Source organism: Garra rufa, chromosome 13 (assembly GCF_049309525.1).
Source record: "Garra rufa chromosome 13, GarRuf1.0, whole genome shotgun sequence".
NCBI classification, from domain to species: Eukaryota; Metazoa; Chordata; class Actinopteri; order Cypriniformes; family Cyprinidae; genus Garra; species Garra rufa.
In genome coordinates this window covers 30743623-30756674 of record NC_133373.1, presented here as the reverse complement: position 1 = coordinate 30756674, position 13052 = coordinate 30743623, and the positions used below count along the sequence as shown (strand labels likewise).

The following is a 13052-nucleotide window of genomic DNA, read 5'->3' as shown; positions in this document are numbered from 1 at the left end:
ATTTTGCTGATTATTGCTGCTGAAAATGGTCGAATATTGTCATGTTTTGGGCTGTACTAATCGGCCAGACTGGGGAAAACATTTGGAGTCAGGGGTGCCGCTAAGGGGGGGTAAGTAAGGACGATTCTAAGGGCCCATGCCCTTTAGGGGCCCCCAGAGATATACTTTGCTTTGGTAGGGGGGGCCCAAACTCATATTTTGTCATAGGGCCCAAAATTGCGAGCGGCGCCCCTGTTTGGAGTACCATAGACTGCCAAAAGTTATAACAAATCAAGGAGAAATGTACAAAATCTGTCTGAGGAGCAAAAGGCATTTGTGTTTGGCCAAACTGAACCAGGATTTTCAGGGTAAGAATCTTGACAACATTCATCTGCACATTGATTGAGCAGCCTCCACACGTTTTTTTTCCCATGGTTTAGACAGCATAAATTAGCAGAACAACTATTCAGTAGTACATTAACCATGCAATCCATGCTGTTGTTTACATCTGAGTATTGCCAATTTGGCTGCGCATCCGGGTAACTGTATTACAGCATGCATCACGCTGTGCCGCTTTTTGCTTCATCGAAAATACAATCGCAAATCTGTTTTTAAACAGGTTTCAAACTCTTCGTCTGCCAGTTGTCAGAAAAACAGAAAGTTCCACTCCATTGTCATTTATTCCATTTATTCCACAAACTGTAATTGCGGTTGTTGCTGCTGATGGCGCATTTGATGGAGATAGGATACTCTGAATTGAGAATACAATTAACAAAGAGTCCAAAATGTCTAATGTCATCATCAGGCAAAAAAGCCCTTTTCTCTATTATTTTATTTGCCTTTTATTTTTAAGAAGTACAGTCCGGACTGGAAAAATATCTTCATAACTGGCTCTTTCCAATGGCTGTGCTAAAGAAAGATGTGGATAAATATAACACAGTTGGTCATTTCTGGCAGCATTTTGAGGATGAATTAAGGACAAGCGCTTAAAAAAGGCATCCATATACATGTAAGCATGAATTACTTAAGGAAAACTGTTGAGTTTACATCCTGGTTACATAACTAAAAGAACAGCAGAATGAAGTAACTCTCTCTCTCTCTCTCATGAATAGGGGAGAAAAGAAAAAAAAGACAAGGAAGAAAAAAGAAGGAATTGCTCACATAGTGACGGGAAATCAACAAAGTATACAATTATTGGTCTGGTTGTAGAGGTGAGTTAAAGAGTTTGGTTCAGGTCACGTATGGCACATCTTTTTTTACTTTAAAACCTCAGATGTTTAAAGGTGTTAATGCCCTATTTCTAAGAAAATTACAGATTGTTGCTTCACATGAGTCAGTTGAACACTGGGAAAAGACATTTTAGCATATTTTGGTTCTCTGTTTCTCTTTTTGGCAAGCAAGGAAACAATTTTCGCTACTGGAGCAACACTTTACTTGAAAAGCATAATTATGTGTTAGTTACTAGTTAATTTACCAAACAAGCCCAACCTTCAAAATCAACCCACTACAACATGGAAATAAACAAATTGTTGTCAAATGTTTTGGGGTCACGACAAACACATGGTACCTCTGCCACCCACAGCCATCTAAAATCATGCTGGCTGCTGCTTGCTGAGCATTTTAAGGCCACCTTGTGGCCATGATTTGTTAAAGCACACTATTAGATTCACAGGAAAACAGTTGTACAAGTCAATTTCATTCATCAGTGGCAGATAATTATTTCAAACAGACAATATATTGTCACCATGTTAGTTTCCAGTATGAGAAAATGCACATTTCTGACTATGAAGGTGAGCAGGGGAAAAAATATTAAGAAAAATGGATAATGCCCTGGCAGAAAATTACCAGTAGCCTTACTGTTAAAGGGATAGTTCACCCAAAAATGAAAATTTGATGTTTATCTGCTTACCCCCAATGCATCCAAGATGTAGGTTACTTTGTTTCCTCAGAAAAACACAAACGAAGATTTTTAACGAAAACCGGTGCAGTCTGCCAGCCTTATCATGGCAGTGGATGGGCACCAAACCTTTAAAAGTAAACAAAAACATGCACAGACAAATCCAAATTACACCCTGCGGCTCGTGATGATACATTGATGTCCTAAGACACGAAACGATCGGTTTTTGTGAGAAACTGAACAGTATTTATATCATTTTTTACCTTTGATACACAGCCACGTCCATCTGTAATATGCACGAGTTTGGCGTCAGTCACGTCACATGTGCACGCGCTCTGTCGTAGAATACGCAAACGCCGGAAGCGATCTGTCGCATGTATACGACACTCATTGTTTACACAGAGCACAGAGATTGTGGGTATAGCAGCTATTCAAAATGGTAATTACTTGCGCGTATCCTGATTGTTTAAACCGATTTAAAGCTAAAAGATTACATTAGTTTGCGCAAACTCATCCAGGACTTTTCACTGATTTCCCCTTACGGCTTTTGCGTATTCTACGCCAGAACGTGTGCTCATGTGACGTGACTGATGCCAAACTCGTGCACATGACAGATGGACGTGGCTGTGTATCAAAGGTAAAAAATGATATAAATACTGTTCAGTTTCTCACAAAAATCGATCGTTTCGTGTCTTAAGACATCAATGTATCATCACAAGCCGCAGGGTGTGATTTGGATTTGTCTGTGCATGTTTTTGTTTACTTTTAAAGGTTTGGTGCCCATCCACGTCTATGATAAGGCTGGCAGACTGCACCGGTTTTCGTTAAAAATCTTCGTTTGTGTTTTTCTGAGGAAACAAAGTAACCTACATCTTGGATGCATTGGGGGTAAGCAGATAAACATCAAATTTTCATTTTTGGGTGAACTATCCCTTTAAGTTTTCAGACATTTCCTTATACACAAGGCAATGCAATATGTAATTCAAAACACCTGTGAAAAATCCATACAGAAAATTCACTCTTATAAACAGAGTACATTGCAATTTTTGTCGTGGTTTTTTGAATTTGAGATTTCCTTGATTGCAGAAAAAAACAATAGGTAATAAACACATACAGAATATAAAAGTACCTTTAAGTTATAAAAAAAACATCTAAGACCACTTTTTCATTTAAATCTGGAGATAAATAAGAGGGGGTGTATGAGAAATTAAAAACAAACAAAAAAGTAAATTAAGTTAAATATATTAAATTAATATGAAATATTTAGGATTGTGCACAATTGTTTAGGTCACTAATTAATGAATGTAAAGTTGTTATGCTTAAAATGTATTTATAATTTTAAAAATAAAAGCATTTGTGTAACAGCCTTACATGTATACAAAACAATTTATGACTGAATGCATGAGTAAGAGGGGTTTTTGGGGTGGGGTGGCATTAACTGGCCCCTCCCTTTCTCACCCAGTCATCACTCTGTCCCTCAGTCGTCCCCGGGTTTGTTTGGAGCTGTCATAACAGCCTGTAGTTCGTCAGCCATTCCTCAATGTCTATGTTAATATTACACTCTGCCCTCCGTGTCCACAGGCTCCCATTTTTGTTTTTCTAATTATCGATCTGCTCGCTGTCATGGTGACCCCTGAGGGAGGAATCCATGTGGGGGCGAAATGGAGCCCAGAGTTGGCAGCGAGTGAACAAGTCCAGCGCACGAAAAGGGGAAATGCACCAAATTCCACTGTGCTCCCCTCAGAGCAGCAGGGCTGGAGCACAAGCTGCTGTTCCCAACGCAAGAAAAGCCTCATCTTGGGCAACAAAGCACAGATGCAGGGTAGTTTTTTATTACAATGACATCCAAATGACTTATTATTATTAAAGTATTTTAAATAAAAAAATACATTTTACATTCATTTTTAAATATCACACATAAAGCCTTAGCCTATTTTGTTTTAATATTTGATCAAAGGGTGTATGTCTTTTTCTCTCTGATGTTAGAAAGTCTGATTCATTTTAGTTAATCTAGGGCCCTAAATTCAGTTTTTTGTTTTTAAATTTCTAGAGACTGTTTTAATGGTTACATAAAAAATATTAATCAAAAAGCATGTCTGATTAGTTGAAATTGAAACATACACAATTCAACATCAATTTAATTTTAAAAATTAGTGCTGGGCAACGATTAATCGTAATTAATCGCATCCAACATAACACTTTTGTTTATATAATATATGTGTGTACTGAGTATATATATATATATATATATATATATATATATATATATACATACAGTATATATATATGTACACAAAAACTTTTATTTTGAATGTGATTAATCGCGATTAATTGTTGCCCGAAAAAAAAAGGCCCTTTGAAATTTGTTTTATTTTTTCCTCAAATTCCGTTTTGTTTTAACCAAATTATGTGTTTTTTATAAAGTTCCTGGATTCCATTTTTATGGTTTCATTAAATTTTAATAATAAAAAACACTGTGCTGGGCAACGATTCATCACAATTAATCGCATCCAAAATAAAGTTTTTGTTTATATAATATATGTGTGTGTACTGTGTTTATTTATTATGTATATATAAAGACACACACATACAGTATATGTTTTGAAATATTTACATATATTTACATGTATATATTTATATTAATAGATTTTATATTATATATAAACATATTTGATATATAAACATAACATATTTTTCTTAAACATATACATGCATGTATGTATTTATATATACATAATAAATATACACAGTACACACACATATATTATGTACACAAAAACTTTATTTTAAATGCGATTAATCTTGATTAATCGTTGGCCAGCACTTAAAAAAAAAAGCCCTATGAAATTTCTTTTATTTTTCCCTCAAATTCAGTTTTATTTTTTAAAAATCATGTGTTTTTCATTAATGGCATGGAATGGGTTCCATTAAATTTTAATAATTAAAAACATGTCAAATTAATTTATTTTCTTTCTTTTTTTTCAGAAAAAGAAGTATTTCTGTTGTGTATTTACACTTTTCTGGTAAATATTCCTTTAAAAAAAATAATGTTTTAATAATAAAATACATTTTAGTAGCACTAGTAATATCATTACATTAAGTAATATATTAAGTAATATATTTATGTCACTGTTTTTGTCAAGTTAAACCGAACTTTTATTTTGACAAGCTGCGGTAAAGACCTTTAAGTTTCTGTTTGTTTTTATTTGTTCATGTGCTCAAATATTTATTTGCAGAGGCTGAAAATACAGCGAGTCTGCGCCATTCATTTACACAGAGGGACGCAAAACATGCAGGTTCATATTTAAGTATTCATATTTAGTATTTTGCGGCTTAATATTCACAGTATACTGATGTACTTTTTATATATTCATTCCAAATTTGGCGAAGTCCGTGACATTTTTTAACAGATTCACAAAAGTGATTCACTGATTCGACTCCCTGTATTTTGTAGGCTATATATTTGACTTAGTTATGTAAATTACGGTGATTTTGTTGTAATTAGTATGAATTTACCTGTTCAGGTTTGATAAAATTACCCTAATTGATATTCCTTCAGTATCCCTAATTGTTTTTTGTTCCAAAAAAATATTTCTGTGATAAATTATAAATATTATTTTTCATTTATAAAAGCAATTGTCATCATTATAATAAAGATTAATATCTTTCCGAATTTAATTTATCAAGCTGAGGAAGAATAATTCTAGCACATGAAGACATGAAAGTTACAGTTGGATTTCCTTTGTCTCTAAAACCGATGATTCTAGGGAAACCGAAGAATTGCTCTGTGCCTGGAAGCCAAAACAGGTCCACTGGCGCATAATTCCTGTCTCAAGACATTCTTGAACATTGCAGTGTAATATTTCATTAATTCAAAAGGCGGTGGAATGCCTTTCATTAAATGCAGACAGATGGTTACAAGTTTTTCCCTTAGTGTAAGAGTTGAATATGAACCAAGACGTCATGCTCACCTGTGGCTTTCGGGGCCGCTTACTTTCAATGAATGCCAGTATAAAAACATCAACAAACTGGGTTTTAAATACTTGCGCATATCTTTATGAGCCAAATGATTTACAAGCCTCACTGGATATGTGCTTGAAAAATGTTACAATTTATTCATAGGGCCTTGTAAAGAGTTAGCCTTATATAAATATACTTTTGATTAATACTGTTAAACAAAACCTAATATCTCAAAAGTCACATATCGTCTTTTTTAAAACAGGCTCCAGATGTGCTGCACATGACCTAAAATTATTAATAAACATGTTTGATATAATATACAGTTACACAGGAATGTTATGTTCATTAGTGGAAGTGAAAGTGGGGACGCAGTTTTACCAGTGCAGCTCTGTACATCTGCACCGCAATACAGTTTTTAAAATCCCATCAATCCCTGTTCTCACATCAAAGCCTGCAGGCGGATGCCTGAATGTTCTTTCAATAACCCTGTTGATCGAAAATGATTTCTTTGTTTGTTAGTCTGCATTTGTGGATTGTGTATAGGCCGTGCCAATGCTCAAGATGAATGTTGTAGCTTAGTAAGCTCAGTTCTGAGAAAATTACAGGACAGGATCCCAAAAAAGTATACCCTACCCACCTTATTTTTTCCGTAGGAGTGTGCACAGCCATTTGTAAATTTAATGTGTCTGGCTTCCGGTCGCATCCGCTTCTAGCTATTTTTAGCTGTACAGAACAGCTCATTTTGCTGACTGATATTGCAAATTGGTATATCTCACCATATTATATTAATGTATTATCTTAATTATGAGTTTTACAATTTACTGTACTTCATTATTTTTCTCGTTATTTCCCTATGGCGGCTTAAGAACCTATTCTAACACATTACCAGAAAACAGCTTACTTCTGCATTGAAAAATAAGATGGATATTGAACATAAAATTACTTAACTACATAATTAAGGTTATTTCGCACTGATGTGCACACAAATATAGTGTATTGAGCCAATTCATTCTGGTTTTTGACTGTGCAGCATATATGGATACCAAAATGAATACTCGCTTTGCAAGTGCATTCACATAAAATGCGTTTTTGCATTCCATTGCTTTTCATTGTTTTCCTATATAAACATGTCAGACAAATGTTTTTGCAACTGCTCTAGATTTTTTTTCATCCCAGTGCCCAGAGTCTTGTGTTTTTCTGACACTGAATGGCCCCTAATATGTAAAAGGGGCATATGTACACTACCAGTCAAAAGTTTTTGAACAGTAAGATGTTTAATGTTTTTTAAAGAAGTGTCTTCTGCTCACCAGGCATGCATTTATTTAATCCAAAGTAATGTAAAAACAGTATAACAATATTTTTACTATTTAAAATAGCTGTTTGAATATATTGAATATATTTTAAAATGTAATAATTTTTAGCATAATTACTCCAGTCACATGAGAATTCAGTCCTTGAGAATATTCTAATATTCTAATTCTAATATTCTGATTTGCTGCTTAAAAATATTTATTGTTATGTTAAAAACAACTGAGTAAAAATATTTCAGGTTTCTTTGATGAATAGAAGGTTCATAAAAACAGCATTTAAATAGAAATATAATTTTTTTGCAACATTATAATAATCTTTTTATAATCATGTTATAATAATGTTTTTATAATCGTCCTTGCTAAATAAAAGTATTAATTGCGATAATTTCTTTTCAAAAAATGCTAAATGCTGATCTTTGGATCTTTCTATTCACTAAAGAATCTTGGAAAAAATGTACTTAACTGTTTCAAATATTGATAATAATAATAATAATAATAATAATAATGTTTTTTGAACAGCAAATCAGCATATTAGAATGATTTCTGAAGGATCATGTGACACTGAAGACTGGAGTAATGATGCTGAAAATTTAGATTTGATCTCAGAAATAAATTACATTTTAAAATACATTCAAATAGAACGCAGTTATTTCAAATAGTAAAAATATTTCACAATATTACTCTTTTGCTGTACTTTGGGTCAAATATATGCAGGCTTGGTGAGCAGAAGAGACTTCTTTAAAAAAAAACATTAAAAATCTTACTGCTCAAAAACTTTTGACTGGTAGTGTTCATGTGTATATATGTAACACATTTTTCCACACAAACATGCGCTAGACAAACATTTCCGACAGTTTACCACCTCCCACTTTTGTAGCATGTAGCACATTCATGTTAAGTTCTTAAGATGCTATTAAATTACAAATTCAAGTCATGTTTTATAAACCGCAAGAATGTGTTTTGTGTGAACGTCCACTAAGTTCCGCATAGATGAGTACCGTAGAGCTATCATGACTTCCATTAAACACACAGACAAGAAGGAAATCAGTTTCACCTTTTCTTGATCAAAACAAAACCGAACAGTTGTGGATGATTACATTTATTTTTACAACATCTCATACTGACATTAATGCCTTTGTTTAATAAAGACCCCTAATTTCCTTTCATCGAGTCTCATGACAGCCCTACTATTTAAATCATACAACTGAACAGAATAAATGCTTGCATTAACTCTGTTCTGCACTTGCTTCTTCCAATATCTCTTTCTTCCTTCTTCTCTCTTTGCAAGCATATGTATGTGTGTGTGTGTGTGTGTGTGTGTGTGTGTGTGCATGTGCTGTGTGCGTGCACATGTCAGTGTGTGTGCCAGTGGAGAAAATTAAAGGCAGACTTTCCGTGGCAGGCGTCATCCCCAAATTGCACATTTGGTGGGGAATTTGACCTGGCTCGGGATGTGACAGTAATATTCATTTCAGCGTGTACCCCCCTGCACCCCCATTTACACACAGTAGAGATCGTTTCTGAAATAGAAAACCCCAAACTAACACAGAAAGAAAAGAAGAGTGATTGAGAGAGAGCGAAATTATTTCTCTCAGTTTTGGAAGATAAAAACCAATGGTAAGCAGATCTAAGCGTCGGCTGTTTGGAGAAGATATGATGGATTGTGGCTTTAATAAAGATTAATGAGCAGATTATTTCCTCCCTGTGAAGTTAAAAGAATAGGCTCTACTGTGGAATATAAAGCAAACTGTTGCTTAAAGTGGAGGGGGATTCTTAAAACAAAAGCTTTTGGCCTTTTCTTTTGATACGTATGTTTGCTGAGGGTCTCTGGCTGACCTCATACCTTGTATTTCTATCGCTTAGTCTTTGATTTCACTGCAGTGTTAGTCATTGTAATCCTAACGAATGGCTTCCTTACGTAGGAACCTTGATGAAGAACTGATCATATGTCTGAATTAACATCTTAAATTATCCTCTCCAGATATTGACCTTTCTTTTAAAACCTGCGGAAACGGTGTGACACAACCTATTTGCCTTGTCCTGCGGTTTTAACAGGCACTAGGGGGATATGGGTGCACGCTGGATGTTGACCTTTGTGTTTGACTCGGGCGCCGTTGTCACAGCGCTGCTTCCTCTCCAGCAGGCCGGCGCCGCTGGGACTTTCTGTCATCTCGGCCCTGCTGGCAAGAGTAATGAAAGCAGGAAGTTATCCAGCTCAAATTAGTGATAGTTTAAACACCGAGGTCAGCCTAAACAGCCCGTTCCACACTTCTTGAATATATCAGCAAATGTGTGACAGGGCCTCAGATCCTGTCAGCAAGGTAAAGTGGGAACTTCAGGTTTGATCTTGTTCGAGAAACGCTTGTTTTTTCTCATTTCAGTGAGAACAGCAACTTTTATTAGTGCGAAAAGGAAGTTTGCTTATATTAGACTTGGTATCTTGGAATGGACCTTGTAGTTTCCAGTCAAGTTTTCCTAGTGCTGGCGAATCAAAGCATAAATAAATGTTATTTCTAACCACTTCCATTCAGTGAAAGTCTACTCATTCAGATGAACGTTTTGGCTAGTATGAAAGGGCAAAGTGCATCTGTAAATACTCCACAGGATGGTGCTCATGAGCTTGTCATCTGTCATGTGCTTGTTGAGCTTATGAACACTTTATGAAAATTTACATCTGTCAGGTGACAGTAGTTTGAGATGTGTCTCAATTTATCTCGCAACTGACCCTGCCTTCCTTAGTTACTGTTGCTATGTCCGACAAACCATCATGTTCTCACAGAGTGAAAAATACATCGCAGAACAAAGACGAAACTTATAACACGCCAACAGACAAAACAGGGCAGGTTACTTCTGGTATGAAACAAGGTCTCAGCTTGAAAATGTTGTAATTTTTTTAAAGAAATTCTAACAATAAATGCCATTTAATGTGGCTCTTTAACAAAGCATTGTATTGCCTTAATAGATTAATCAACACACATGAACATGAATAGTCTTTTATTATTTACTTAAAGCACAAAATAAACATGAATGAACATCATAACGTATTTTATTTAAAGACATTAATACATATTTTTTTTATGTTTAAGTCGACTGAAGTAATCTACTCTCCTGTCTGTTTTGTTTGTAGGAGAAAATGACGGATTCTGCATTATAATTGGTCAGATCGTCTGTCAATCAAGCTGTTTCTGAAACTGACAACACGCCAACAGACAAGAAAGAACAGGTTACTTCTGGTATGAAAGCTTTGATTTCTGTCTGATTTGTTTGTCGGACAAAATGGTGTATACGGCTTTATGATTGGTCAAATCACCTGTCAGTCAAGCTGTTTCTGAAGGGTAAATTCTGAATTTTCCTCAGAATTCTGAGTTTATGTTTTGCAATTTAGACTATTTTCTTGAAATTCTAAGAATTTTTCTGCTCTCATGCAGTGAAAAATACATAGTCGAACAAAGAGGAAACTGACAACACGCCAACAGACAAGACAGAGGTAGGTCACTTCTGGCATGAAAGCTTTAAAATGTTATGATTTTTTTAAGAAATTCAAACAATAAATACCGTTTTGTTTTTTAATGTGTCGTGACAGATCACTGTATTGCCTTATTAGATCAGTTGACATAAACCATGAATGAACATCAGAACGTATTTTATTTCAACCACGGAAAGACATCAATACATACAACTTTTTAACTTTAAGTCCACTGAAGTTAATCTACTCATCGTCTGATTTGTTTGTCGGACAAAATGATTTATGAATGGTCAGACCACCTGTCAATCAAGCTGTTTGCGAAGGGTCAATTCTGAGTTTTCTCAGAATTCTGAGTTTACGTTTTGCAATTTAGACCATCATCTTGGAATTCTAAATTTACATCCTGGAATTTTTCTGTTCTCACACAATGAAAAATATATTGCTGAATAAAGAGGAAACTGACAACACGCCAACGGACAAGACAGAGCAGGTTACTTCTGGTATGAAACAAGGTCTTAGCTTTAAAATGTTGTAATTTTTTAAGAAATTCAAACAATAAATGCCCTTTTGTGGCTCTTTAATGTCGTGACAGATCACTCTATTGCCTTATTAGATCAATCAACGTGAACCGATCGTCTTTTTTTCATTTACTTAAAACACATGACTGAACAGTAGAACGTATTTTATTTAATCCGCGGAAAGACAATGATACAGTTTTTTAGTTTAAATCCACCAAAATTAATCTACTCTCCTGTCTGATTTGTCGGACATAATGGTGGATTCGGCATTACGATTGGGCAGATCGCCTGTCAATCAAGCTGTTTGCCATAGGTCAATTCAGAATTTTCCTCAGAATTCTGAGTTTACAAGTTCATGAAATAAACATGAGTGAACATCAGAATGTATTTTATTTCAACTGCGGAAAGACGTCAATACATACAATATTTTTATGTTTAAGTCCACCAAAGTTAATCTATATTCCTGTCTGATTTGTTTGTCGGACAATGATTGTTATGATTGGTCAGATTGACTGTATCAGAAATCGCCCCCTATACAGCCATTTTTAGTTGAGTTCGAAACCATAGTGGACGTTCTAAAATGCATTCATTCAATCAATCCCACAATGCACCACAAAAACAATCTTTCCGGTGCACTCAGTGTCCGAATTCACTCACTCATTTTCATTCACTCCTTCAAGTGAACTGTATGAGTGGACTAATGTAGGGAATAGTGAATGAGAGTATAGGGGGTGATTTCGGATACAGCCCAGGACTGATTGCCTATTCCTGATCTATACACTCCTGTCTGATTTGTTTGTTGGACAAAATGGTGGATTGCTCTTTGCAAAAGGGTCAATTCTAACTTTACATCTTAAAATTTTGGCTATTTTCTTGGGATTCTGACTTAATATCCATGCAGCTTTTTACCACCACAGAATAAAGCAAGTGATTGCAACTTTTTATCTCTCCATTTTGACTTTTTTTCTCAGAATTGCAAGAAAAAATGCAGGATTGTGAGATAAAAAGTTGCAGTTATCTTCTTTGATGCTATTCAGAAGACTTGAGAAAAATATTAATTTTCCATGTGACCCCCACTCAATATTTCGACATCCTAGAAGTTCAATTTGCATCACATATTCTTGTAGCTCATACGGAAGGCCTGCTGTTATTTATCGACCCCTTCAAGGGCAACTAAATGGTTAACTGTATTTCATTAGAAGAGTTTTTTTTTTATTTTTAAAATGTAATGCCAAACCACACAGAAGGAAAGACAGATTTTTGCTCTGAAGTAATTTGGCAAGAGAGAAAGATGTTTTGGTCTGCATTTCTTCTCCGTTCCTCACTCCAGAACAGGGAGAGTTGAAAGCTGTCACCAGGCTGGGCCAGGGCTCACATGTGTTTTGCTCTCAGCCATGTAAACCCAAACCCCTATCCACTTCTCCATTGCCCCATTTATAAATAAAAGCCTTTTAACAGTGCATATTTTAAATAGTTCAGCTGTTGAGGGAATAGATGTGACTTTTCATGCCGGGGGAAGCTGAAGTTGATTATACGGAGATGATAAAGACCGATGTCACATCAGCCACCAGACTTGTGCACGCTGGCGGTTTGTTTAAGAGATAGAAATGAAAATACATATTCATTCAAGTCCTGAGACGTCCAAACAACCAGTTAACATCCCCCAAATGTCTATTGCATAATAATTAGCATCCTTTGATCTTGGAGAGACAACCCGTAATTACAGACACAGTGAAAGCACAGCAAAATGGAAAACTATATGTCTGCCACTGGGGAGTCGCTCTCTTTTGAGCAAGTTTGCATGAGGTCAACATTTTTTAAAAGAATAATATATAATTTTTAAATCAGTTAGATTGAAATATGCTGAAAATATAATTTAAGCATTTGTTTATTAGTTTAACTTGAGGGTACACAATTAATTA

The 13052-nt window shown here is 35.1% G+C and overlaps 1 long non-coding RNA gene across 1 annotated transcript; it reads left to right on the top strand.

The window, feature by feature from the left end:
• The first annotated feature begins 870 nt into the window (after positions 1–870).
• LOC141348814 (uncharacterized) lies at positions 871–3703 on the top strand. Its single transcript, XR_012357569.1, has 3 exons — positions 871–988; positions 1097–1190; positions 3458–3703. It is a non-coding gene; the product is annotated as an uncharacterized lncRNA (long non-coding RNA).
• The last annotated feature ends 9349 nt before the right edge of the window (positions 3704–13052 follow it).